Genomic DNA, 26,411 nt, shown 5'->3' with positions numbered 1-26,411 from the left:
TATACATCAGCGTCACTTTTGCTATCTCGTACACAGGGTTATTGTTATCATCTTTCTAAATTCCATATATATGCATTAGTATACTCTATTGGTGTTTTTCCTTCTGGCTTACTTCACTCTGTATAATAGGCTCCAGTTTCATCCACCTCATTAAAACTGATTCAAATGTATTCTTTTTAATGGCTGAGTAATACTCCATTGTGTATATGTACCACTGCTTTCTTTATCCATTCATCTGCTGATGGACATCTAGGTTGCTTCCATGTCCTCGCTATTATAAACAGTGCTGTGATGAACACTGGGGTACACGTGTCTCTTTCCCTTCTGGTTTCCTCAGTGTGTATGCCCAGCAGTGGGATTGCTGGATCATAAGGCAGTTCTATTTCCAGTTTTTTAAGGAATCTCCACACTGTTCTCCATAGTGCCTATACTAGTTTGCATTCCCACCAACAGTGTAAGAGGGTTCCCTTTCCTCCACACCCTCTCCAACATTTATTATTTGTACACTTTTGGATCGCAGCCATTCTGACTGGTGTGAAATGGTACCTCATAGTGGTCTTGATTTGCATTTCTCTGATAATGAGTGATGTTGAGCATCTTTTCATGTGTTTGTTAGCCATCTGTATGTCTTCTTTGGAGAAATGTCTATTTAGTTCTTTGGCCCATTTTTTGATTGGGTCATTTATTTTTCTGGAGTTGAGCTGGAGGAGTTGCTTGTATATTTTTGAGATTAGTTGTTTGTCAGTTGCTTCATTTGCTATTATTTTCTCCCATTCTGAAGGCTGTCTTTTCACCTTGCTAATAGTTTCCTTTGATGTGCAGAAGCTTTTAAGGTTAATTAGGTCCCATTTGTTTATTTTTGCTTTTATTTCCGATATTCTGGGAGGTGGGTCATAGAGGATCCTGCTGTGATGTATGTCAGAGAGTGTTTTGCCTATGTTCTCCTCTAGGAGTTTTATAGTTTCTGGTCTTATGTTTAGATCTTTAATCCATTTTGAGTTTATTTTTGTGTATGGTGTTAGAAAGTGTTCTAGTTTCATTCTTTTACAAGTGGTTGACCAGATTTCCCAGCACCACTTGTTAAAGAGATTGTCTTTAATCCATTGTATATTCTTGCCTCCTTTGTCAAAGATAAGGTGTCCATATGTGCGTGGATTTATCTCTGGGCTTTCTATTTTGTTCCATTGATCTATATTTCTGTCTTTGTGCCAGTACCATACTGTCTTGATAACTGTGGCTTTGTAGTAGAGACTGAAGTCAGGTAGGTTGATTCCTCCAGTTCCATTCTTCTTTCTCAAGATCGCTTTGGCTATTCGAGGTTTTTTGTATTTCCATACAAACTGTGAAATTATTTGTTCTAGCTCTGTGAAGAATACTGTTGGTAGCTTGATAGGGATTGCTTTGAATCTATAGCTTGCTTTGGGTAGTATCCTCATTTTCACTATATTGATTCTTCCAATCCATGAACATGGTATATTTCTCCATCTATTAGTGTCCTCTTTGATTTCTTTCACCAGTGTTTTATAGTTATCTATATATAGGTCTTTAGTTTCTTTAGGTAGATATATTCCTAAGTATTTTATTCTTTCCATTGCAATGGTGAATGGAATTGTTTCCTTAATTTCTCTTTCTGTTTTCTCATTATTAGTGTATAGGAATGCAAGGGATTTCTGTGTGTTGATTTTATATCCTGCAACTTTACTATAGTCATTGATTAGTTCTAGTAATTTTCTGGTGGAGTCTTTAGGGTTTTCTATGTAGAGGATCATGTCATCTGCAAATAGTGAGAGTTTTACTTCTTCTTTTCCAATTTGGATTCCTTTTATTTCTTTTTCTGCTCTGATTGCTGTGGTCAAAACTTCCAAAACTATGTTGAATAGTAATGGTGAAAGTGGGCACCCTTGTCTTGTTCCTGACTTTAGAGGAAATGCTTTCAATTTTTCACCATTGAGGATAATGTTTGCTGTGGGTTTGTCATATATAGCTTTTATTATGTTGAGGTATGTTCCTTCTATTCCTGCTTTCTGGAGAGTTTTTGTCATAAATGGATGTTGAATTTTGTCAAAGGCTTTCTCTGCATCTATTGAGATAATCATATGGTTTTTATTTTTCAATTTGTTAATGCGGTGTATTACATTGATTGATTTCCGGATATTGAAGAATCCTTGCATCCCTGGGATAAAGCCCACTTGGTCATGGTGTATGATCTTTTTAATATGTTGCTGGATTCTGATTGCTAGAATTTTGTTAAGGACTTTTGAATCTATGTTCATCAGTGATATTGGCCTGTAGTTTTCTTTTTTTGTGGCATCTTTGTCAGGTTTTGGTATTAGGGTGATGGTGGCCTCATAGAATGAGTTTGGAAGTTTACCTTCCTCTGCAATTTTCTGGAAGAGTTTGAGCAGGATAGGTGTTAGCTCTTTTCTAAATTTTTGGTAGAATTCAGCTGTGAAGCCATCTGGACCTGGGCTTTTGTTTGCTGGAAGATTTTTGATTACAGTTTCGATTTCTGTGCTTGTGATGTGTCTGTTAAGATTTTCTATTTCTTCCTTGTCGAGTTTTGGAAAGTTGTACTTTTCTAAGAATTTGTTCATTTCTTCCACGTTGTCCATTTTATTGGCATATAATTGTTGATAGTAGTCTCTTATGATCCTTTGTATTTCTGTGTTGTCTGTTGTGATCTCTCCATTTTCATTTCTAATTTTATTGATTTGATTTTTCTCCCTTTGTTTCTTGATGAGTCTGGCTAATGGTTTATCAATTTTATTTATCCTTTCAAAGAACCAGCTTTTGGTTTTGTAGATTTTTGCTATGGTCTCTTTTGTTTCTTTTGCATTTATTTCTGCTCTAATTTTTAAGATTTCTTTCCTGCTACTAACACTGGGGTTCTTCATTTCTTCCTTTTCTAGTTGCTTTAGGTGTAGAGTTAGGTTATTTATTTGACTTTTTTCTTGTTTCTTGAGGTGTGCCTGTATTGCTATGAACTTTCCCCTTAGGACTGCTTTTACCGTGTCCCACAGTTTTTGGGTTGTTGTGTTGTCATTTTCATTCGTTTCTATGCAAATTTTGATTTCTTTTTTGATTTCTTCTGTGATTTTTTGGTTATTCAGCAGCGTGTTGTTCAGCCTCCATATGTTGGAATTTTTAATCGTTTTTCTCCTGTAATTGAGATCTAATCTTACTGCATGGTGGTCAGAAAAGATGCTTGGAATGATTTCTATTTTTTTGAATTTACCAAGGCTAGCTTTATGGCCCAGGATGTGATCTATCCTGGAGAAGGTTCCATGTGCGCTTGAGAAAAAGGTGAAATTCATTGTTTTGGGATGAAATGTCCTATAGATATCAATTAGGTCTAACTGGTCTATTGTATCATTTAAAGTTTGTGTTTCCTTGTTAATTTTCTGTTTAGTTGATCTATCCATAGGTGTGAGTGGGGTATTAAAGTCTCCCACTATTATTGTGTTATTGTTAATTTCTCCTTTCATACTTGTTAGCATTTGTCGTACATATTGTGGCGCTCCCGTGTTGAGTGCATATATATTTATAATTGTTATATCTTCTTCTTGGATTGATCCTTTGATCATTATGTAGTGACCTTCTTTGTCTCTTTTCACAGCCTTTGTTTTAAAGTCTATTTTATCTGATATGAGTATTGCTACTCCTGCTTTTTTTTGGTCCCTATTTGCATGGAAAATCTTTTTCCAGCCCTTCACTTTCAGTCTGTATGTGTCCCCTGTTTTGAGGTGGGTCTCTTGTAGACAACATATGTAGGGGTCTTGTTTTTGTATCCATTCAGCCAGTCTTTGTCTTTTGGTTGGGGCATTCAAACCATTTACGTTTAAGGTAATTACTGATAAGTATGATCCCGTTGCCATTTACTTTATTGTTTTGGGTTCGAACTTATACACCGTTTTTGTGTTTCCTGTCTAGAGAATATCCTTTAGTATTTGTTGGAGAGCTGGTTTGGTGGTGCAGAATTCTCTCAGCTTTTGCTTGTCTGAAAAGCTTTTGATTTCTCCTTCATACTTGAATGAAATCCTTGCTGGGTACAATAATCTGGGCTGTAGGTTATTTTCTTTCATCATTTTAAGTATGTCTTGCCATTCCCTCCTGTCTTGAAGAGTTTCTATTGAAAGATCAGCTGTTATCCTTATGGGAATTCCCTTGTGTGTTATTTGTTGTTTTTCCCTTGCTGCTTTTAATATTTGTTCTTTGTGTTTGATCTTTGTTAATTTGATTAATATGTGTCTTGGAGTGTTTCGCCTTGGGTTTATCCTGTTTGGGACTCTCTGGGTTTCTTGGACTTGGGTGATTATTTCCTTCCCCATTTTAGGGAAGTTTTCAACTATTATCTCCTCAATTATTTTCTCATGGTCTTTCTTTTTGTCTTCTTCTTCTGGAACCCCTATGATTCGAATGTTGTAGCGTTTAATATTGTCCTGGAGGTCTCTGAGATTGTCCTCATTTCTTTTAATTCGTTTTTCTTTTATCCTCTCTGATTCATTTATTTCTACCATTCTATCTTCTAATTCACTAATCCTGTCTTCTGCCTCTGTTATTCTACTATTTGTTGCCTCCAGAGTGTTTTTAACTTCATTTATTGCATTATTCATTTTATATTGACTCTCTTTTATTTCTTCTAGGTCCTTGTTAAACCTTTCTTGCATCTTCTCAATCTTAGTCTCCAAGCTATTTATCTGTGATTCCATTTTGATTTCAAGATTTTGGATCAATTTCACTATCATTATTCGGAATTCTTTATCAGGTAGATTCCCTATCTCTTCCTCTTTTGTTTGGTTTGGTGGGCTTTTATCCTGTTCCTTTATCTGCTGGGTATTCCTCTGTCTCTTCATCTTGTTTAAATTGCTGAGTTTGGGGTGTCCTTTCTATATTCTGGCAGTTTGTGGAGTTGTCTTTATTGTGGCTTTTCCTCGCTGTGTGTAGGTTTGTACAGGTGGCTTGTCAAGGTTTCCTGGTTAGGGAAGCTTGTGTCGGTGTTCTGGTGGGTGTCCAGTAATGAGTTATGAGATGTCTATGGTTTTGGGCTGACTTTGGGCAGCTTGTATCTTGAAGCTCAGGGCTGTGCTCCTTTGTTGCTGGAGAATTTGCTTGGTATGTCTTGCCCTGGAACTTGTTAGCCCTTGTGTGGTGCTTGGCTTTCTTTATAGACCAACTCACATTCATCCACAACTACTGGAAAAACCATAGCCTTGACTAGGCGGATCTTGTTGACAAAGTACCGTCTCTGCTTTTTAATATGCTGTCTAGGTTGTTCATAACTTTCCTTCCAAGGAGTAAGCGTCTTTTAATTTCATGGCTGCAATCACCATCTGCAGTGATTTTGGAGCCCCCCAAAATAAAGTCAGACATTGTTTCCACTGTTTCCCCATCTATTTCCCATGAAGTGATGGAACTGGATGTCATGATCTAGTTTTCGGAATTCTGAGTTTTAAGTCAACTTTTTCACTCTCCTCTTTCACCTTCATTAAGAGGCTCTTTAGTTTTTCTTCACTTTCTGCAATAAGGGTGGTGTCATCTGCATATCTGAGGTTATTGATATTTCTCCTGGCAATCTTGATTCCAGCTTGGGCTTCTTCTAGCCCAGCATTTCTCATGATGTACTCTGCATATAAGTTAAATAAACAGGGTGACAATATATAGCCTTGACGAACTCCTTTTCCTATTTGGAACCAGTCTGTTGTTCCATGTCCAGTTCTAACTGTTGCTTCCCTACCTGTATACAGGTTTCTCAAGAGACAGGTCAGGTGGTCTGGTATTCCCATCTCTTTCAGAATTTTCCACAGTTTATTGTGACCCACACAGTGAAAAGCATTACTCTATTAGCGTGTGAAATGAGTGCAATTGTGCAGTAGTTTGAGCATTCGTTGGCATTGCCTTTCTTGGTATTGGAATGAAAATTGACCTTTTCCAGTCCTGTGTCCACTGCTGAGTTTTCCAAATTTGCTGATATATTGAGTGCAGCACTTTCACAGCATCATGTTTTAGGATTTGCAATAGCTCAACTGGAATTCGATCACCTTCACTAGCTTTGTTCATAGTGATGCTTTCTAAGGCCCATTTGACTTCACATTCCAGGATATTTGGCTCGAGGTGAGTGATCACACCATCGTGATCATCTGGGTCTTGAAGATCTTTTTTGTACACTTCTTCTGTGTATTCTTGCTACCTCTTCTTAATATCTTCTTCTTCTTTTAGGTCCATATAATTTCTGTCCTTTTTGAGCCCATCTTAGGTGGAAATATTCCCTTGGTATCTCTAATTTTCTTGAAGAGCTCTCTAGTCTTTCCCATTCTTTGTTTTCCTCTATTTCTTTGCATTGATCACCAAGGAAGTCTTTTTTTTTTTTTTTTAATCTCTCCTTGCTATTCTTTGGAACTCTGCATTAAGATTCTTATGTCTTTCTTTTTTACCTTTATTTTTGCTTCTCTTCTTTTCACGTCTATTTGTAAGGCCTCCTCAGACAGTCATTTTGCCTCTTTGCATTTCTTTTTCTTGGAGATGGTCTCGATCCCTGTCTTCTGTACAATGTCATGAACCTCTGTCCATAGTTTATCAGGTATTCTGTCTATCAAATCTAGCCACTTTCACTCTACATACATAAAGGATGATGTATGTATGATTTAGGTCATACTTGAATAGTCTAGTGGTTTTCCCCACTTTCTTCGATGTAAGTCTGATTTTGGCAATAAAGAGTTCATGATCTGAGCCACAGTCAGCTCCCGGTCTTGTTTTTGCTTACTATATAGAGCTTCTCCATCTTTGGCTGCAAATAATATAATCAATCTGATTTTGGTGTTGGCCATTGGTTATGTCTATATGTAGAGTCTTCTCCTGTATTGTTGGAAGAGGGTGTTTGCTATGACCAGTGTGTTCTCTTTGCAAAACTCTATAGCCTTTGCCCTGCTTCATTCTGTATTCTAAGGCCAAATTTGCCTGTTCCTCCAGGTTTTTCTTGACTTCCTACTTTTGCATTCCAGTCCCCTATAATAAAAAGGGCATCTTTTTTTGGATGTTAGTTCTAAAAGGTCTTGTAGATCTTCATAGAACCATTCAACTTCAGCTCTTCAGCATTACTGGTTGGGGCATAGACTTGGATTTCAGTGATATTGAATGATTTGTCTTGGAAACAAAAAGAGACCATTCTGTCTTTTTTTTTTTTTTTTTAATTGTATCCAAGTACTGCAGTTTGGACTCTTATTGACTATGATGGCTACCCCATTTCTTCTAAGGGATTCCTGCCCACAGTAGTAGATATAATGGTCATCAAGTCTCTAATATGATGTTTGTTTTTTTTTTTGTTTGTTTTTATATATCAAGCCTTCACATCTAAAAGATATGAGAATTGGGTTTTAAAGGGTTAAGAGTTTGCTAAAGACAGAAATAAAAGAAAAGAAAAGAAATATTTCCCTACTGGAGAGCAAAGGCTTAATTGTCTGGCATTATCTCTACCTATCAACTATTTATAGGTATAGGTCTGTGTGCCTGCTCAGTCACTTAGTCATGCTCAGGCTTGTCCAACTGTTTGCAACCTTATAGACTGTAGCCTTCCAGGCTCCTCTGTCCTTGGAATTTTTCAGGCAAGAATGCTAGAGCGGGTAGCCATTCCCTTCTCCAGGAGCTCTTCCTGATCCAGGAATTCTAATGATGTTTCCTGTCTCCTGCAGTGCATATAGATTCATTATCTTCTGAGCAACCAAGGAATCCCCAATTTAATACTAGCTTGATCAAAATAAAAATTGCATCATATTTTTTCAAAGGACTAATTAATTTTATTAGAGCATAAGTAAATTCAGCCAGTGAATGTTTGAGAATCTAATGACTTCCTGATTCAGAATGAATTCAGCAATAAAAACTAATTAGAAGGGAAATAAATGATTAAAATACCCCATGTGCATAAAAGAAAAGTATAAAGATTATTAATTGAAATTGAAATTTAACATTGTACTAATGTAACACAACATAAAATTCCATCTGTTACATGGTATCACAAAAACAAAAATGCATAGGGAATAACTCATCTTTCTTAGGTTCTAACTTGTTCAGTTCAGTTCAGTTCAGTTGCTCAGTCGTGTCTGACTCTTTGCGACCCCATGAATCCCAGTACGCCAGGCCTCCCTGTCCATTACCAACATGCGGAGTTCACTGAGACTCATGTCCATCTAGTTGGTGATGCCATCCAGCCATCTCATCCTCTGTCGTCCCCTTCTCCTCCTGCCCCCAATCCCTCCAAGCATCAGGGTCTTTTCTAATGAATCAGCTGTTCACATGAGGTGGCCAAAGTACTGGAGTTTCAGCTTTAGCATCATTCCTTCCAAAGAAATCCCAGGGCTGATCTCCTTCAGAATGGACTGCTTGGATCTCCTTGCAGTCCAAGGGACTCTCAAAAGTCTTATTCAACACCACAGTTCAAAGCATCAATTCTTCGGTGCTCAGCCTTCTTCACAGTCCAACTCTCATATCCATACATGACCACAGGAAAAACCATAGCCTTGACTAGACGGACCTTTGCTGGCAAAGTAATGTCTTTGCTTTTGAATATGCTATCTAGGTTGGTCATAACTTTCCTTCCAAGGTGTAAGCATCTTTTAATTTCATGGCTGCAATCACCATCTGCAATGATTTTGGAGCCCCCCCAAAATAAAATCTGACACTGTTTCCACTGTTTCCCCATCTATTTCCCATGAAGTGATGGGACCAGATGCCATGATCATAAGAATGTGTTTGTGTAAAAATTGCTGCTGATAATGAGAATTCCAATATACACTGTTGTAGATTTTTTCTTTGTGTTGTCCAAGCCCAGTCTCTTTTGGGAAAAGAAATACTGTTGGTAATATGACAAAAAGTTAGATGAAAAGAATTTTATTATCAGAAATTGCATGTTCCCAACATAACACAATATGTACATATAAATAATAGAATGTATGCATATATTCATTCATATTATAGATAATAATAATGGAGACAAAAGTGAAATTAAAATATGGTCAAAAAAGAAAGTATGACACTATTTCTTCTGTTTATACAACATACATAGATTATTTAAATTAACAGACATTCTACATTTTTTTTCAAGTCAACATGGCATTTCTGAAATGTTAACCTAAAACACAGAGATTCCCAAATATTTCTCCAGCAAATACAGGTTATTTGGGAACAGCAGAGAATTACAATTTGGGGTCTGCAACCACAGTGACCCATATGCAAGTCCTCTCATAACAAGGGGAGGAGAACACTTTTATAAATATGAAAAAGGAAATTGGGAGAGCTATAGTAAACAGAGTCCTTGGTTTGGTTTGTCTGGCTCCATGTCATACCAAACTGTAGAGCAACAATTATTTATTTAAATAAATCATTAATGGAAAAATAATCATAGTTAGATTCAATAAGAAATTGCTATGAGATCTGATGTTACCAGAAGCATTCACACTGCGTTTATTTAATGAGTAAAAATAATCTTTGCAATCCCATACTTTTCATATACAAAGTACATGTTTTAAAATATTAGGTCATACAAACTAGCACTTGTTTAAAAAAAAATATGGCATGAAGCTTGGGAATCAATGATTTAAAAGAAGGGCTGCTGCTGCTGCTAAGTCACTTCAGTCGTGTCCGACTCTGTGCGACCCCACAGATGGCAGCCCACCAGGCTCCCCCATCCCTGGGATTCTCCAGGCAAGAACACTGGAGTGAGTTGCCATTTCCCTCTCCAATGCAGGAAAGTGAAAAGTGAAAGTGAAGTCGCTCAGTCGTGTCTGACTCTTCGCGACCCCATGGACTGCAGCCTACCAGGCTCCTCCATCCATGGGATTTTCCAGGCAAGAGTATTGGAGTGGGTTGCCATTGCCTTCTCCGAAAGAAGGGCATATGAAACCATTATGTTAGTTTCAGGATTACATTAAGTGGCTAAAATAATTAAATAAATAAAAAGAAAGAACCAGAACAATAGAAGCCTACCTAAATTTCCAGACACAGGAAGGAAATCACCTGTATTATGCAGCATTTGAAATACTAAATATAAAAATCCAGTAGTAGAAAAAAGTAAGCTCTATCATACTGACTTTTTAAAAAGCAACAAACAAGGGCTCAGGATGTGGAACACGTGTATACCTGTGGCAGATTCATGTTGATATATGGCAAAACCAATACAATATTGTAAAGTTAAAAAATAAAATAAAATTATATCACACCAAAAAAATAAATAAATAAACATTTTAAAAAGCAACACACAAAGGAAACCATACTATGAATTGAAGTGGCATAAGAAATTTAACCAGTATGTCAGAGAACATGATATGGATGCAGTAAAATAAAATGTATTTTGGATTCTACCTGCCCCACAGTATTAGACTTATTTTCCTCCCAGTTTGTATTACTGAGTAGTTTTTTAAATGATTCAAATTTTCACTGGCACCCAAATCATATTCTTTGCCTTCCATGATGTAAGTCTAGATAAGTTTAAAAACATAGATCCCTACACTTTGTCTTTTTGACAGACCATTATCTATTTTAACATTCTCATTTGTTTTTGTTCAGTCATGTCTGACTCTGCAGCCCCATGAATTGCAGCGTGTCAGGCTTCCTATCCTTCCTGTCCTATCTCCCTGAGTTTGCTCAATCTCATGTCCAGAGTCGGTGATGCCATCCAACTATCTCATCCTTTGTCAACCCTTCTCCTCATGCCCTCAGTCTTTCCCAGCATCATGGTCTTTTTCAATGAGTTGACTCTTTGCATCACGTGGCCAAAGTATTGGAGCTTGAACTTCAGCATCAATCCTTCCAATGAATATTCAGGGTTGATTTCCTTTAGGATTGACTGACTTGATCTCCTTACTGTTCTATTTTTGACCCACCATTAGCTACGCTAACATTCTCAGGCATTAACCCAGCACAGGTCCTGACAGTTCTCAAAATGCAGATAATACACGTCAGGCTCTCCAGGTGGTCCAGTTTCAGCCTGTCTTGCAAGCAGCAGACACCTCTGTACTCTCTGCCTTGGTTGAACATGGACAGCAGGGCTCAACTAAGCTTTCCTTCTGGAGTCCTCCCACCTCTACATCTTGTATATATTTCACTAGCCTAGCTGTGGGGTGCTAGAGCCAGGTAACTATTTCCTTTATGAATTATGCACGTGTGCTACAGGCTAGCACCTCACTTTAGTATTCAATAAGAATGGTTTTCAGAGATGCTTCACAGTACTCATGGAGACATAGTAAAGAGAGACTGATATCTCAAATAACTCTATGATTTCCAAAAGTAATAAAACTTGAACAACCTCTTGCAAATCACTGGGTATATCTTAAATTCCATTTTGAGGAATATTAAATGAAAGTGAAAGTGAGGAATATTAGGTCACCTTTAATTTTTCAAGTGGGATAAGAGCCATAAATACACTCTTCTAATTCAAATGTATGCCAGAGAAAACATAGCTTAACTGTCATTAATGAAAAGAATTCTCATGAAGTCTCACAGTGGCACAGTGTGAACAATCATATATGAATAGGAACCCCATTTGTTTTAGAAAATAACTTAAGCTAGACTTTATAAGGACAGAACATTAGACTAGCTATCAGGTGCCATAGACTTAATGTCCTAAATCCAACACACATGAGATGAGGAAAAAGAACAAATTACTAATAGATAACTGTTCTAAATTAAGTTTATCTACAAGATATGTCTAATAATTACTGTTTTGCCTATCTAAATGTTTCTTTTACAAATAATAAAAAATTTGTCAACAAATTATCCTGGAAATTCATATTAAGGAATCATATTAAGGAAAATATACACATTTTAAATATTCCCTGTACATTTATCTGATGTTCTTTTTCCTAATGGTAATCAGCTTGTATACCGTGCTTTCCATTCTAAATGTATTTTTAATTCTAACAATGGATTAATGGTCACTGTCATCCACTAGCTTTTTATCTTTAATTCTATAAAATTTTAAGTTTTGAGGATTTTGAATGATGCTATTGGATTTACTATATTGTAAGTTCTGTGAAGGTAATGTAAAAATTAACCGTCTACCTTGAACTACCTTGAGTGGGTTGGTCATCATTTTGCCCCCAACACATAGTGCAATGTACACATAAACGTTTAATAAATGTCCATTAAAAGACCTTAAAATTAGTAACAATTTTTATAATAAAAAATTTCCCTTCATCTGTAATTCTAAGAAGTTTTATATACTGTAGAACAATTTTAATCTAAATTAAACTGTCTTAACTCATGAAAGCATTGAATGTCACACAATATTTCACTAAGACAAAACTGACTTTATTGCAATATTTTCATGGAATGGATTGTAAATCTCCACCTTTTGCCATACGATTTGTACCACATCTCACTAAAGATATGGAGTCTGTTTCTCCTTTCTCTGGATATGTGTGGCCTGTAAGTTGTACTGACTACTGGAATGAGTCAGAAGTGGCCAGTGTCTGGTTCTGAGCCTGGCTCTCATGGGCTTTGTATTTTCACTTATTTACACATACTCTTCTGCTTCAACATGAGAACCTGGTTAGGCTGGCCTGTTGGAGGATGCTGAATCACTCTGGACAATCTAGTCAAGAACCGGGCAACAGGCAGCCAAGACACATCCAAATATTAAATGTGTGAGAGAGCCCACCTGGGGTCAAAACAACTGTACCCTTGAGTCAGTGTAAGTGACTAGCCTACTATCCTGTGTGCTACATACTTATAGTTTTGAGCCATTGATTTTAGAGTAATCATTATATAGTATTATTGAGACAATAGACATCTATACACAAACTCTACTGCTTAGTTTTGTTTCACTTTAATAATCTCTTGATATTAACTGAAAACAAGGCAATCAAAATATGCATATGTATAAAATTTATATAAGTGAATGGTAAAAAATTATCAAACATCTCTGTATTCCAGGGGAATTAGGAAAGTACCCTGCAATAAAAATTATCTGTTCTAAAAGTAAGATGATGAGCTACAGGGGAGCAGATAGTGTGAAATAAATATTCATATGAAAATAAGAAATACATGCTGCTGAGTTACTGCTCATTTTCTTGTTCAAGTTGCTGACATTAATTCAACCTTTACTTTTCACTGCTGTGCTTGGTTTCACTGGGCACGGTGAGGCTCAAATAAATATTGTTTTTGTTTAAAAGACTTTCAAACATTCGACTAACATGCTTTTCAAATTTTGACCTGCAAGGCTTGCAAATCTGCTCTTTGTAAACACACTTCAAAACTTCTTGCAATTTAGTAGGATGTATTAACAGCTTCATTTCTCGAGAGTAATGATTTTTCTTCTATTACACTAATTGAGAAAATCGTCTAAAACATCCTTGATGGAGGAAAAAGGCTAGTACTCTTCACCCATTTAAAATGATTTCAATTCTTCCTACACTTGAATGATACAATTATCTACCTAAAGATTAAACCTGATTGCATTTCTAACCAAATTCAAAGACCTCATCCTTAGAACTTCCTCTAGACTTTCTGGAGATTTTCAACAATTTTCTCCAATCTTTTACTCTCTGGATTTTCTGGAACACAAACATTTCCAGAGATGATTATTCTAAGAGAGTTTACTAGCCACCGTAAAGAAAGGTATTGAAGTTGTATGAAAGATGAGAGCAACACTAGTATGAGGAGGAAAACAATCAGCTACACTGCCATCGTACTAATTCATGTTTGGAAATGCTAGGACACAGCAACTAAACCTGCAAATGTAACAATTATTACAATTAATGGCTTAGGGGCAACTAGTTGATGTTCAAGCTATGCCTCAAACCTCCTGGTGGTCATCCACTTAACCTCTGGGAACCTCAGTTTCTTCATCATTATAATAAGCTGTTTGGACTTAATGATAACTAAAGTCCTTTCAATTATTATGCAAAGAAAATGAACAGAAAATGTACATTTCAAAAAAGAACTTTGAATCTTGGCTAATTCACTTAACCAGCTATAAGACCTTGCATATGTTTGTTTTTACCTTGCTCCTCAGTTTTGTCATCAGCTAAATGAATCAGAAAGTTGTTAGAACAATTATATACAGAAAAATGTATATTGAGCAATGCAACCAGTGAAGTCTCTAAATCAATAGTAATTATTGTAATTTCTGTGTTTGAAATAAACCAAAAAGTACCAAAAATAAATGATAGCAATTTAATGACTGCTATAGATGTTTGGAGAAAGCAATGGCACCCCACTCCAGTACTCTTGCCTGAAAAATCCCATGGATGGAGGAGCCTGGTAGGCTGCAGTCCTAAGAGTCGGACTAAGAGTCGGGGTATGGGGTCGCTAAGAGTCGGACATGCGTGAGCGACTTCACGTTCACTTTTCACTTTCATGCATTGGAGAAGGAAATGGCAACCCACTCCAGTGTTCTTGCCTGGAGAATCCCAGGGACGGCTGAGCCTGGTGGACTGCCGTCTATGGGGTCGCACGGAGTCAGACACAACTGAAGCTACTTAGCAGCAGCAGCATAGATATATTTCTGATGCCATGAGAAGAAAAACAAGACAAAAGAACCAAATAGTAAGTTGAATAAAATGAAAAAAATTTACCATGGAAATAGTGGAAGTATTTTATTTTAGTACTTTTAAAAATAGTGATTTTGAAATGATTATATTTAAACTAGAACTTTCAATATTGTTTTGGTTTAAAATTATATCTTAGCCATTTCATCTCTTTCTATAAATTGTATTCTTAGTAACATTTAATTGGAGAAGGCAATGACACCCCACTCCAGTACACTTGCCTGGAAAATCCCATGGATGGAGGAGCCTGGTAGGCTGCAGTCCATGGGGTCGCTAAGAGTCAGACACGACTGAGCGACTTCACGTTCACTTTCATGCATTGGAGAAGGAAATGGGAACTCACTCCAGTGTTCTTGCCTGGATAATTCCAGGGATGGGGGGAGCCTGGTGGGCTGCCGTCTATGGGGTTGCACAGAGTCGGACACGACTGAAGCGACTTAGCAGCAGCAGCAGTGACATTTAATGGAGTTTTGCTTTGATTTTTTTAAATTCTACAATGCTGGTAACTGTTATTCTGACACAATCATCAAGTCTGTGCATTCTAATAAGAAAATCCTGCCTTTTTAATAGACTCCTTAAGTCTCAGGCACAAAGCATTAGAGAAAAATGCTAGTTTTGAGAGATTCTTCTTTAGCAATAGAGGTCTAATTGAGTCTTCTCTTGGAAAATGACTTGTCATTTCCAAATAAGCAAATTGGAAAAAAGGAAATACATGCAGAAATTACATAGAGGAGCTGGTAAACATATATATTTCAATTAGCTTTTGAAGTATCTGAACCTCTTGTAGTGGAGAGTGAGAATGTCATCTGCAAGGTTATTTATGAGTAAGGTCTCTTAGGGTTGTTTGCTTTTGCTCCTCAGTAGGCTGTCCTGAGGAAAGTTGACATCAAGTAAAACCAAAAATATCTTGAAACTATTGTCTTTACTTTTTATTTATGTTACCCCTAGATGACAGGAGCCCATGCCAACAGGCCAAAGTTACATATGGTTAAGTACTGTAAAGCCTTTAGCATACTATACTTGACTATCAAAACACACACGCACACACACACACTCCTTCTAGCTATAATTAAAATTAGGCTTTTAGTCAACTTTATTGCTTTGGGGTATTCATTGAGATAATTTTTTTTAGAATGAAATGAATGTGGTGATGGTAGGTGGTGGGTATTCCATGGTATTACCAAAAGTGTTACAGGAAAGACTTCGGTGGTAAAGTCACTTAATGAAGAAATATGAAATGATAGATACTTAGTCCAAAGAGAGCTTATCATTTTGGGAGTACAAAACTTAGAACGGGACTTATAAAGAGAAATATTCCTCTGTGATGCAAATCCTATGAGGAAGGATTTTCCTTGGAGACTGAGGCAAAAGTAGATGCTTACTTTGAGGGTAAGATACTGCAGAAATATTTTTGAGTGTTCTACATGCTTTTCCCATTTAACATGAGAGACTACTAAGGAGTTAATATACAATGAAAAGACTAGTGAAGAGTTGATATTCCCAGCCATTTCTGCTACACTTAAATTTGTCTCAGCTACATAGTTTCAGCATGAATGAAAAAAAAAAAAAACTAGTTTCCCTTTCCCTTACATTTCTTTATCTTTATAAGACTTATTAAATAACTTTATAAAAATAAAAATAAATAAATATTATGAAAGAATTTTATTAGATTGTAGATACCTTCTCTCATAGACCAATCTAAACACACTGCTACTATGAAACTTCTTACTGATGTAATTTAGTTCTGTATTCAGAAACCCAATATACACAGCAGAATGAATTTTCTTCTACAATAGAGCTTTCCTCTCACATTGATGTTGGCTATGATTTATTTCTTATCAGTCACGGCAGGGTTGCCAGATACTGACAAGACTTATCAGTATGTTGGTACTCATTAGGTCATTCTAAAGATGATATTAGTGTACTTTCTAACCAACAAATAGGAGAAAAATGAAGGATGAACATGTTGGAGATTTTAAATGGAAAACTGTAGTGAAAATCTGCAAGATTTGCAAACCTAATCATATTTAAGAAGAAATATGAAAAAAGGGTACAAAAGAATAGGTAAGCATATTTACAAAACACGAAGGAGTTAAAATCCATAAGCTAAAGAATATATATATATATATATATATATATATATAATAAAACGTAAGCTTAAATTATGAGTAGTAAAACTCTTAAATTAACATGTTGAACATTTGGGGAAACATTTAGTCCCTCAGTATTTTTCACATTAATGAATTCTAATATTTATTGGTTACAAATCCTAGGGGCCCAGCAATAAAGGCTGAACAGGTATATTTTAAATTTACCACTGGAGAAGATCAGGCAAAGAAAATTTCATTAACTTGCTCAGTCTTACTCTCCTGAATGACAATGAGCCACCTAAGGTGAGCTAGTCAGATTCGTTTATGATAAGGAATGGCTAAAATAAAAACATGAGTTGAAATGGTTACATTAGACCAAAAATTTAAAGCAGTATCTCTAAGGATGATTTTTTAGAAAATAAATGAGTAATAAACAGGTAAGAAAGACTCTGAGAAAGAAGGGAAAATATGGGACTAGACAGCACTTTAAAATCAGTGGTGTGGCAAAGAAATGGACAGAGTTCCAATAGTAACTCCGCTCTATGCTACCTGAAAGACCTTAACATTTCATAATCATTCCTAACTTTGCTTCCTTACTTGAGAGATCCTTGTCTCATAGAATCATGTGAGAATTAATGATATAATTAATTAGCTTTTATTCAGCATACATGCTGACAGACTGTAAATATATAGTAGAAAATAACTTTTATTGTTGAGAAATCAGGTGATTGATTCATTTATACAACCATTTATTCATTCATTTTTTTCCCAACAGAATTTTTTGAGCACTATCCATGATGCGTTATCAGTGTTCTAGGTGCTGAAAATATAATAATTGCAGCCACTTTGAAAACAAAACCTTAAAATCACTAAATGGAAATGAATATGGTTCAATCTTGAGCTGACGGGGAGAAAACATTTGTTTAATCTGATAAAGCTATAACGTGTTTATTTTTTAAATCTTTTAACATAATAGAATGTTATTTAATTTACTTATGCTTCTTAGAATTTTATTGCATCAGTAGTTAATTAATAAGTGTTTTAACTGTTTTGGATATTGTAGGCTTTATTATATTAGTAACCTCAAATTTATGATGTATTAGAAAAGTGAAACACAGATTTTCAAATATTGTTGTTACATTAGAAATAATAATTTTTTACTATACCATTGCAAGCTGAATTGTCATCAATTGTATTTAATAATGAATGTATATGTAATGACATTTATTGTAAAGTTTCAAAATTAAGTACAATAGGAAACACAGGAGTTATATAAAATGTTCAATTCATTACATATTTAATAATCAAATTTTATATAGTTAAATATAATATAATATAATTATGTTATGTATTTGAACTTCAAAACCACCTGCAGCTAAACTTCTTTGACCTGTTTGTTTTCTTGATTCTTACCTTTTTTTTTTTTTCTTTTCTTTTCTTTCCTGTATTTCTTCTATAGTCCCAAACAAAAATTTAGGAGGGAGGTTGTTTGTAGTGAAATTTAATTAACATATCAGCCAATCATAAATGATGACTCCTCCATACACTTCCTCCCACCTCTGGTTTTCTGCAATATCAGAATTACAAAATATTAAACTTGAATGCCATGGTCCCTGCTATGGCATACTTTCCAATCCCTTAAGTGAACTGCCAATGATAGTGTATCTAGGCTCTACAAAAATAATCAAATTTTCCTTAAAGAAACAAATCATCAAGAATTTGTTTGTAACATGGTTCCCATATTTATTCAGCTTAGAATCATCTCTGATTTTCTCCTTCTTTTTTTCTACTCAGTCAGTTTCAATCAGACTTTGGGTTATCTTGTACCTTAAAAATTCTAGTGTGTGTGTGCCTAGCTGCTTAGTTGTGTCCAGGTATTTGGGACCCCATGGACTGTAGCCTGCCAGGCTCCTCTGTCCATGGGATTCTCCAGATAAGAATACTGGAGTGGGTTGGCATATCCTTCTCTAGGGAATCTTTCCCACGTAGCGAACCCAGTCTCTGAATCGGGGTCTCCTGCATTACAACTGGATTCCTTACCTTCTGAATCACCAGGAAAGCCCAGAATTTTAGTAACAGTATGCAGTTTGGCCTTAGTTCTTGCTTAAATTATTTCAGTAACGCTCTAACTTGTTGCCCAGTCATCAATTTCTCCTATTCCAAACCGTTTCACTTAGGATAGCCTAAAGCACAGCTGATAAAATCAACTCTCAAAATGACAGGCATCATTGGTTCCTAATTAATTAGCAAATTGAGAAGAATATCTTCAGTTTGGGGCTTCCTGATGGCTCAGAGGTAAAGAAACTGCCTGCAATGCAGGAGACACAGTAGATACAGAATCAATCCCTGGGTCAGAAAGATCCCCAGGAGGAGGAAACTGCCACGCACTCCAGCCTTCTGGACTGAAAAATCTCATGGACAGAGAAGGCTGGTGGGCTACAGTCCATGGAGTTGCAAAGAGTCAGACATGACTGAACAACTGAGGATGCACATCTTCAGTTTAGCGTTTATGATCTTCCTCTGAAAGATCCAACCTACATTCTAGGCATTCCTTTCATTTGTCTGCTATATACAGACTATCTGGAGTATCTGTATCTTTGTGGATACACACTATGGACTTTGATCATAAATACTCCTTTCTTTCACTCACTTCTTAGTATAACTGCTCTTGACTCAATCCTCATGAATACTGCTGTGCCACTGACCTTGCTATAATGTGAAATACAGTCATTTGTATCAGGACTTCTCAGATTGCTCAGTGGTGAAGAATCCACCTGCCAAAGCAGGAGGTACAGGAGATGCAGTTTCGACCCTTGAGTCAGGAAGATTCTCTGGAGGAAGAAATAACAACTCCCTCCAGTATTCTTGCTAGGATAACCCCATGGACAGAGAAGCCTGGGAGGCCACCCCCCATGGGGTCACAAATAGTGAAAGGCTACTGAGCGTGCACACACACATGCACACAAATCACCTGTAACCCACCTCCTCTTTTATTTCTAAAGCTCTTTTTAAAATTCTTTTGTCAATTTTCTTCCAATAATTCCTTTTTAACATGCTTAAATTGGATTATTTTAGTCAAATTATTAACTCAGTAACAAGTTAAAAAAACAAATTTGACTAACCACAGGACATCATTAAAGGTTTTGTCTTTCTCTTCTCAATCTAAGAATATATTGGGAAATTTGACAATTGGGAGTGAGACAAGGGTTAAGGAGACATTGGCCAGGATCCTAACCCATGATTTGCTCCTGTATTACAGGACTGATTCCATTATGAGTCATCATTAGAAACACTAGGGAGTGCCAAATAGGAAAAGGAGTATGTCAAGGCTGTTTATTGTCACCCTGCTTATTTGACTTATATACAGAGTACATCATGCAAAACACTGGGCTGGAAAAAGCACAATCTGGAATCAAGATTGCCAGGAGAAATATCAATAACCTCAGATATGCAGATGACACCACCCTTATGGCAGAAAGTGAAGAACTAAAGAGCCTCTTGATGAAAGTGAAAGTGGAGAGTGAAAAAGTTGGCTTAAAGCTCAACATACAGAAAACTAAGATCATGGCATCCAGTCCCATCACTTCATGGCAAATAGATGGGGAAACAGTGGAAATAGTGTCAGACTTTATTTTTGGGACTCAAAAATCACTTCAGATGGTGACTGCAGCCATGAAATTAAAAGATGCTTACTCCTTGGAAGGAAAGTTATGACCAACCTAGACAGCATATTAAAATGCAAAGACATTACTTTGCCAACAAAGGTCCATCTAGTCAAGGCTATGGTTTTTCCAGTACTCATGTATGGGTGTGGAGAAGGCAATGGCAATCACTCCAGTACTCTTGCATGGAAAATCCCAGAGACAGGGGAGCCTGGTAGGCTGCCGTCTCTTGGGTCACACGGAGTCAGACACAACTGAAGCGACTTGGCAGCAGCAGCAGCAGCAGCAAGTATGGGTGTGAGAGTTGGACTATAAAGAAAGCTGAGCACTGAAGAATTGATGCTTTTAAAGTGTGGTGTTGCAGAAGACTCTTGAGAGTCCCTTGGACTGCCACAATATCCAACCAGCCATCCTAAAGAAGATCAGTCCTGGGTGTTCATTGGAAGGTCTGATGTTGAAGCTGAAACTCCAGTACTTTGGCCACCTGATGCAAAGATCTGACTCATTGGAAAAGACACTGATGCTTGGAAAGATTGAGGGCAGGAGGAAAAAGGGACAGCAGAGGATGAGATGGTTGGATGGCATCTCCGACTCAATGGACATGAGTTTGGGTGAACTCTGTGAGTTGGTGATGGACGGGGAGGCCTGGAGTGGTGCAGTTCATGGGGTCATAAAGAGTTGGACTTGACTGAGCGAATGGACTGAACTGAACTGATGGTAGCTCACATAAGCTTTGGGGTATGAGTTAATACAGTGTTTTGCTTATGGAAATCCAACCAAATAAGTCCAGGAGAGCACGTGAGATACCTGTTCACAAAAGGTAGAACAAGGTATTGTTTTTGTGATTCATAGAGTTAACACTAGTGATTATATATGGTACTAACTCTTTTAAGAATCAGGTATATTAGACAAATTAGTTGATCGTATATGTAGAATGGACACAAAAGTAAGATTCAGATATGTATGTGGGTTCACACCACTCCAGTACTCTTGCTTGGAAAATCCCATGGACGGCGGAGCCTGGTAGGCTGCAGTCTTCCCTGGGCTAGGACTGGTATGCCCTACCATGGTAGGTAGTCCTACCATGAGGTCGTGGAGAGTCAGACACGACTTCACTTTCACTTTTCATTTTCATGCACTGGAGAAGGAAATGCCAACCCACTCCAGTGTTCTTGCCTGGAGAATCCCAGGGATGGGGGAGCCTGGTGGGCTGCCATCTATGGGGTCGCACAGAGTAGGACACGACTGAAGTGACTTAGCAGCAGCAGCAGCAGTGGGTTCACAATTTGAAAAGATAAAGATACTGGGCACAGACATTCTTTTACCAAAACAATGGACTTCTTGATAATAAATTGTGCTTAACCCAAGATCTGATTAATACTCTCTGAAAGTTCTCTTCCCAAAAGGTTTACTTAATACAAAGACATAATGGATTAGATTCTAGGAGACCCTAAACTTCAAACTTTTGTCAGAATTGGTTTAGCGATTAGAACAAATCTGAGACCATAAATGGGAGCTCTTGACTGAAGAGAAATAGAAATAAAATAGTGGAATTACATAGAGGGAGACAGACTACTTATGTGGCTCATCTTCTAATTCCCTTCATGTATTTCCTTTTAAGTATTTAATAAAAACTTGTTCAGTAAATACTATATTATCATCTCATGCCTTTTGGTTTTCCCATCTCAGTTTTTCTTTATACCAGTTGGTTCTTATGTATTTTTACCTTTAAAGTTTTATGTTTTTCTTTGCATTTGTAAAACTTGCTTTAAATTAGTATAAGTGACAGGCTTTTCTGGTCAATATAAAATTAGAAATAGATTGTTTGCTGATAGAAGAGTATCAAAAATTTTTCTCACAGATGCACATGAGTCTTATGCCTATGAATTTCAGTTGACAATCAGGAGACCTCAACATTTATACATAGTTCCTTAAAAGTAAGTGTATCAATGACATTATTCATTTTCCTGGAGGTGACAAAATAGTAAGGATAAGAGGTATCTACTATGGTGAAACCGTTGTTTTTCTCAACCTTAGCAGAACTCTGTTTTGGGGAATGATGCCACTGAGAGCTTTTGACTGGAGCAAGAAAACCAAGAGTCAAGATAAAGTAGTGTTCAGATACGCTACTGCTGCTCTTGCCTTGTGGAGCCACCAGGTGTCTACAAGGAATTATACATCTAGCCAAATCAATGGGGAATGTAAAGTGGTATATAAAAGCTCTTCATGACCCAAATAATCACGATGGTATGATCACTCACCTAGAGCCAGACATCCTGGAATGTGAAGTCCAGTGGGCCTTAGAAAGCATCACTATGAACAAAGCTAGTGGAGGTGATGGAATTCCAGTTGAGATATTTCAAAAAGTGAAAGATGATGCTGTGAAAGTGCTGCACTCAGTATGCCACCAAATTTGGAAAACTAAGCAGTGGCCACAGGACTGGAAAACGTCAGTTTTCATCCCAATCCCAAAGAAAGGCAATGCCAAAGACTGCTCAAACTACGGTACAACTGCACTCATCTCACCCGCTAGTAAAGTAATGCTCAAAAATGTACAAGCCAGGCTTCAGCAGTACATGAACTGTGAACTTCCAGATGTTCAAGCTGTTTTAGAAAAGGCAGAGGAACCAGAGACCAAAATGCCAATATCTCCTGGATCATGGAAAAAGCAAGAGTGTTCCAGAAAACCATCTATTTCTGCTTTATTGACTATACCAAAGCCTTTGACTGTGTGGATCCTATTAAACTGTGGAAGATTCTGAAAGAGATGGGAATTCCAGACCACCTGACCTGCCTCTTGAGAAATTTGTATGCAGGTCAGGAAGCAACAGTTAGAACTGGACATGGAACAACAGACTGGTTCCAAATAGGAAAAGGAGTACGTCAAGGCTGTCTATTGTCACCCTGCTTATTTAACTTATATGCAGAGTACATCATGAGAAACGCTGGGCTGGAAGAAGCACAAGCTGGAATCAAGATTGCTGGGAGAAATATCAATAACCTCAGATATGCAGATGACACCACACTTATGGCAGAAAGTGAAAAAAAATAAAAGTCTCTTGATGAAAGTGAAAGCGCAAAGAGAAAAAGTTGGCTTAAAGCTTAACATTCAGGAAACGAAGATTATGGAATCTGGTCCTATCACTTCATGGGAAATAGATGGGTAAACAGGGGAAACAGTGTCAGACTTTAATTTTTTTTGCTCCAAAATCACTGCAGATAGTGATTGCAGCCATGAAATTAAAAGACGCTTACTCCTTGGAAGGAAAGTTATGACCAACCTAGATAGCATATTCAAAAGCAGACACATTACTTTGCCAACAAAGGTCCATCTAGTCAAGGCTATGTTTTTTCCTGTGGTCATGTCTGGATGTGACAGTTGGACTGTGAAGAAAGCTCAGTGCCAAAGAATTGATACTTTTGAAGTGTGGTGTTGGAGAAGACTCTTGAGAGTCCCTTGGACTGCAAGGAGATCCAACCAGTCCATCTTAAAGGAGATTAGTCCTGGATGTTCATTGGAAGGACTGATGCTAAGCTGAAACTCCAGTACTTTGGCCACCTCATGAAAAGTGTTGACTCATTGGAAAAGTCCCTGATGCTGGGAGGGATTGGGGGCAGGAGGTGAAGGGAACGACTGAGGATGAGATGGCTGGATGGCATCACCGACTTGCTGGACATGAGTTTGAGTAAACTCCGGGAGTTGGTGATGGACAGAGAGGCCTGGCATGCTGGGATTCATGGGGTTGCAACGAGTCTGAGATGACTGAGCGACTGAACTGAACTGAACTGAAAGTGGTATATGGGCTATCTGAAAAAGTAAATCTCACTAATATCATATGACCTCAACAGATTTTTTTTTATATTCACATAAAGACACACTACAAGCACACACACACACACACACAAGTTTCAGCATATACAAATATGGTTCTTTCTGATTTTAATCTCTGTACTCTATTTATTGAATCTAGTAAAAATACTTGATTCTGTGGAATAAAGTACATATATATTTATGTATATATATAATACATTCATATATATTATATACTTTTTGGGTTGAACAAATTTTTAATGTTCTGATTAGAATGCAACATATATTAAATATAAGTTATACTGATGTCAGAATTACTTTAGAATATTTATTGCATATCATTATAACAAAAACAGCTTTCTTAATAAAGTGATTTCTTTGCTTAGTAGCATGTATTGGTTGTATTTAACTGTGTACATTTTGTTTTAGGTCATGCATCAGTTCAGTTCAGTCACTCAGTTGTGTCCGACTCTTTATGACCCCATGAATGGCAGCACGCCAGGCATCCTTGTCCATCACCAATTCCTGGAGTTCACTGAAACTCATGTCCATCAAGTCAGTGATGCCGTCCAGCCATCTCATCCTCTGTCGTCCCCTTCTCCTCCTGCCCCCAATCCATCCAAGCATCAGAGTCTTTTCCAATGATTCAACACTTTTCATGAGGTGGCCAAAGTACTGGAGTTTCAGCTTTAGCATCATTCCTTAAAAAGAACACCCAGGACTGATCTCCTTCAGAATGGACTGGGTGGATCTCCTTGCAGTCCAAGGGACTCTCAAGAGTCTTCTCCAACACCACAGTTCAAAAGCATCAATTCTTTAGCTCTCAGCTTTCTTCTCAGTCCAACTCTCACATCCAGACATGACCACAGGAAAAACCATAGCCTTGACTAGATGGACCTTTGTTGGCCAAGTAATGTCTCTGCTTTTCAATATGCTATCTAGGTTGGTCATAACTTTTCTTCCAAGGAGTAAGCTCCTTTTAATTTCATGGGTGCAGTCACCATCTGCAGTGATTTTGGAGACCCCTAAAATAAAGTCTGACACTGTTTCCCCTGTTTACCCATCTATTTCCCATGAAGTGATGGGACCAGATGCCATGATCTTCGTTTTCTGAATGTTGAGTTTTAAACCAACTTTTTCACTCTCCTCTTTCACCTTCATCAAGAGGCTTTTTGGTTCATCCTCACTTTCCGCCATAAGTGTGGTGTCATCTGCATATCTGAGGTTATTGATATTTCTCCCAGCAATCTTGATTCCAGCTTGTGCTTCTTCCAGCCCAGCGTTTCTCATGATGTACTCTGCATATAAGTTAAATAAGCAGGGTGACAATAGACAGCCTTGACGTACTCCTTTTCCTATTTGGAACCAGTCTGTTGTTCCATGTCCAGTTCTAACTGTTGCTTCCTGAACTGCATACAAATTTCTCAAGAGGCAGGTCAGGTGGTCTGGTATTCCCATCTCTTTCAGAATTTTCCACAGTTTAATGTGATCCACAGTCAAGTCCTTTGGTATATTCATAAAGCAGAAATAGATGTTTTTTTCGGGAACTTTCTTGCTTTTTTGATGATCCAGTGGATGTTGGCAATTTGGTCTCTGGTTCCTCTGCCTGTTCTAAAACCAGCTTGAACAACTGGAAGATCATGGTTGACATATTGCTGAAGCCTGGCTTGGAGAATTTTGAGCATACTTTACCAGCATGTGAGATGAGTGCACTTGTGTGGTAGTTTGAGCATTCTTTGGCATTGCCTTTCTTGGTGTTCGAATGAAAACTGACCTTTTCCAGTCCTGTGGCCACTGCTGAGTTTTCCATATTTGCTGGCATATTGAGTGCAGCACTTTCAAAGCATCATCTTTTAGGATTTGAAATAGCTCAACTGGAATTCCATCACCTCCACTAGCTTTGTTTGTAGTGATGCTTTCTAAGGCCCACTGGACTTCACATTCCAGGATGTCTGGCTCTAGGTGAGTGATCACACCATCGTGATTATTTGGGTCATGAAGATCTTTTTTGTACAGTTCTTTTGTGTATTCTTGCCACCTCTTCTTAATATCTTCTGCTTCTTTTAGGCCCATACCATTTCTGTCCTTTATCAAGCCCATCTTTGCATGAAATATTTTCTTGGCATCTCTAATTTTCTTGAAGAAATCTCTGGTCTTTCCCATTCTATTGTTTTACTCTATTTCTTTGCATTGATTGCTGAGGAAACTTAGCCTAGTATAAATATATGAAAACTTGTGCAATGCCTTCTCATTTCATTTCTTTGTAATTGATTAATTTAGGCAATCCTCGTTTTGGGAAGAACTTTAAGTC

The sequence above is a fragment of the Bos javanicus genome, chromosome 2, assembly GCF_032452875.1.
Source record: "Bos javanicus breed banteng chromosome 2, ARS-OSU_banteng_1.0, whole genome shotgun sequence".
In the NCBI taxonomy this organism is placed as follows: Eukaryota; Metazoa; Chordata; class Mammalia; order Artiodactyla; family Bovidae; genus Bos; species Bos javanicus.
The sequence above is the reverse complement of the archived record's forward strand: the minus strand, read 5'-3'. Positions refer to the sequence as shown.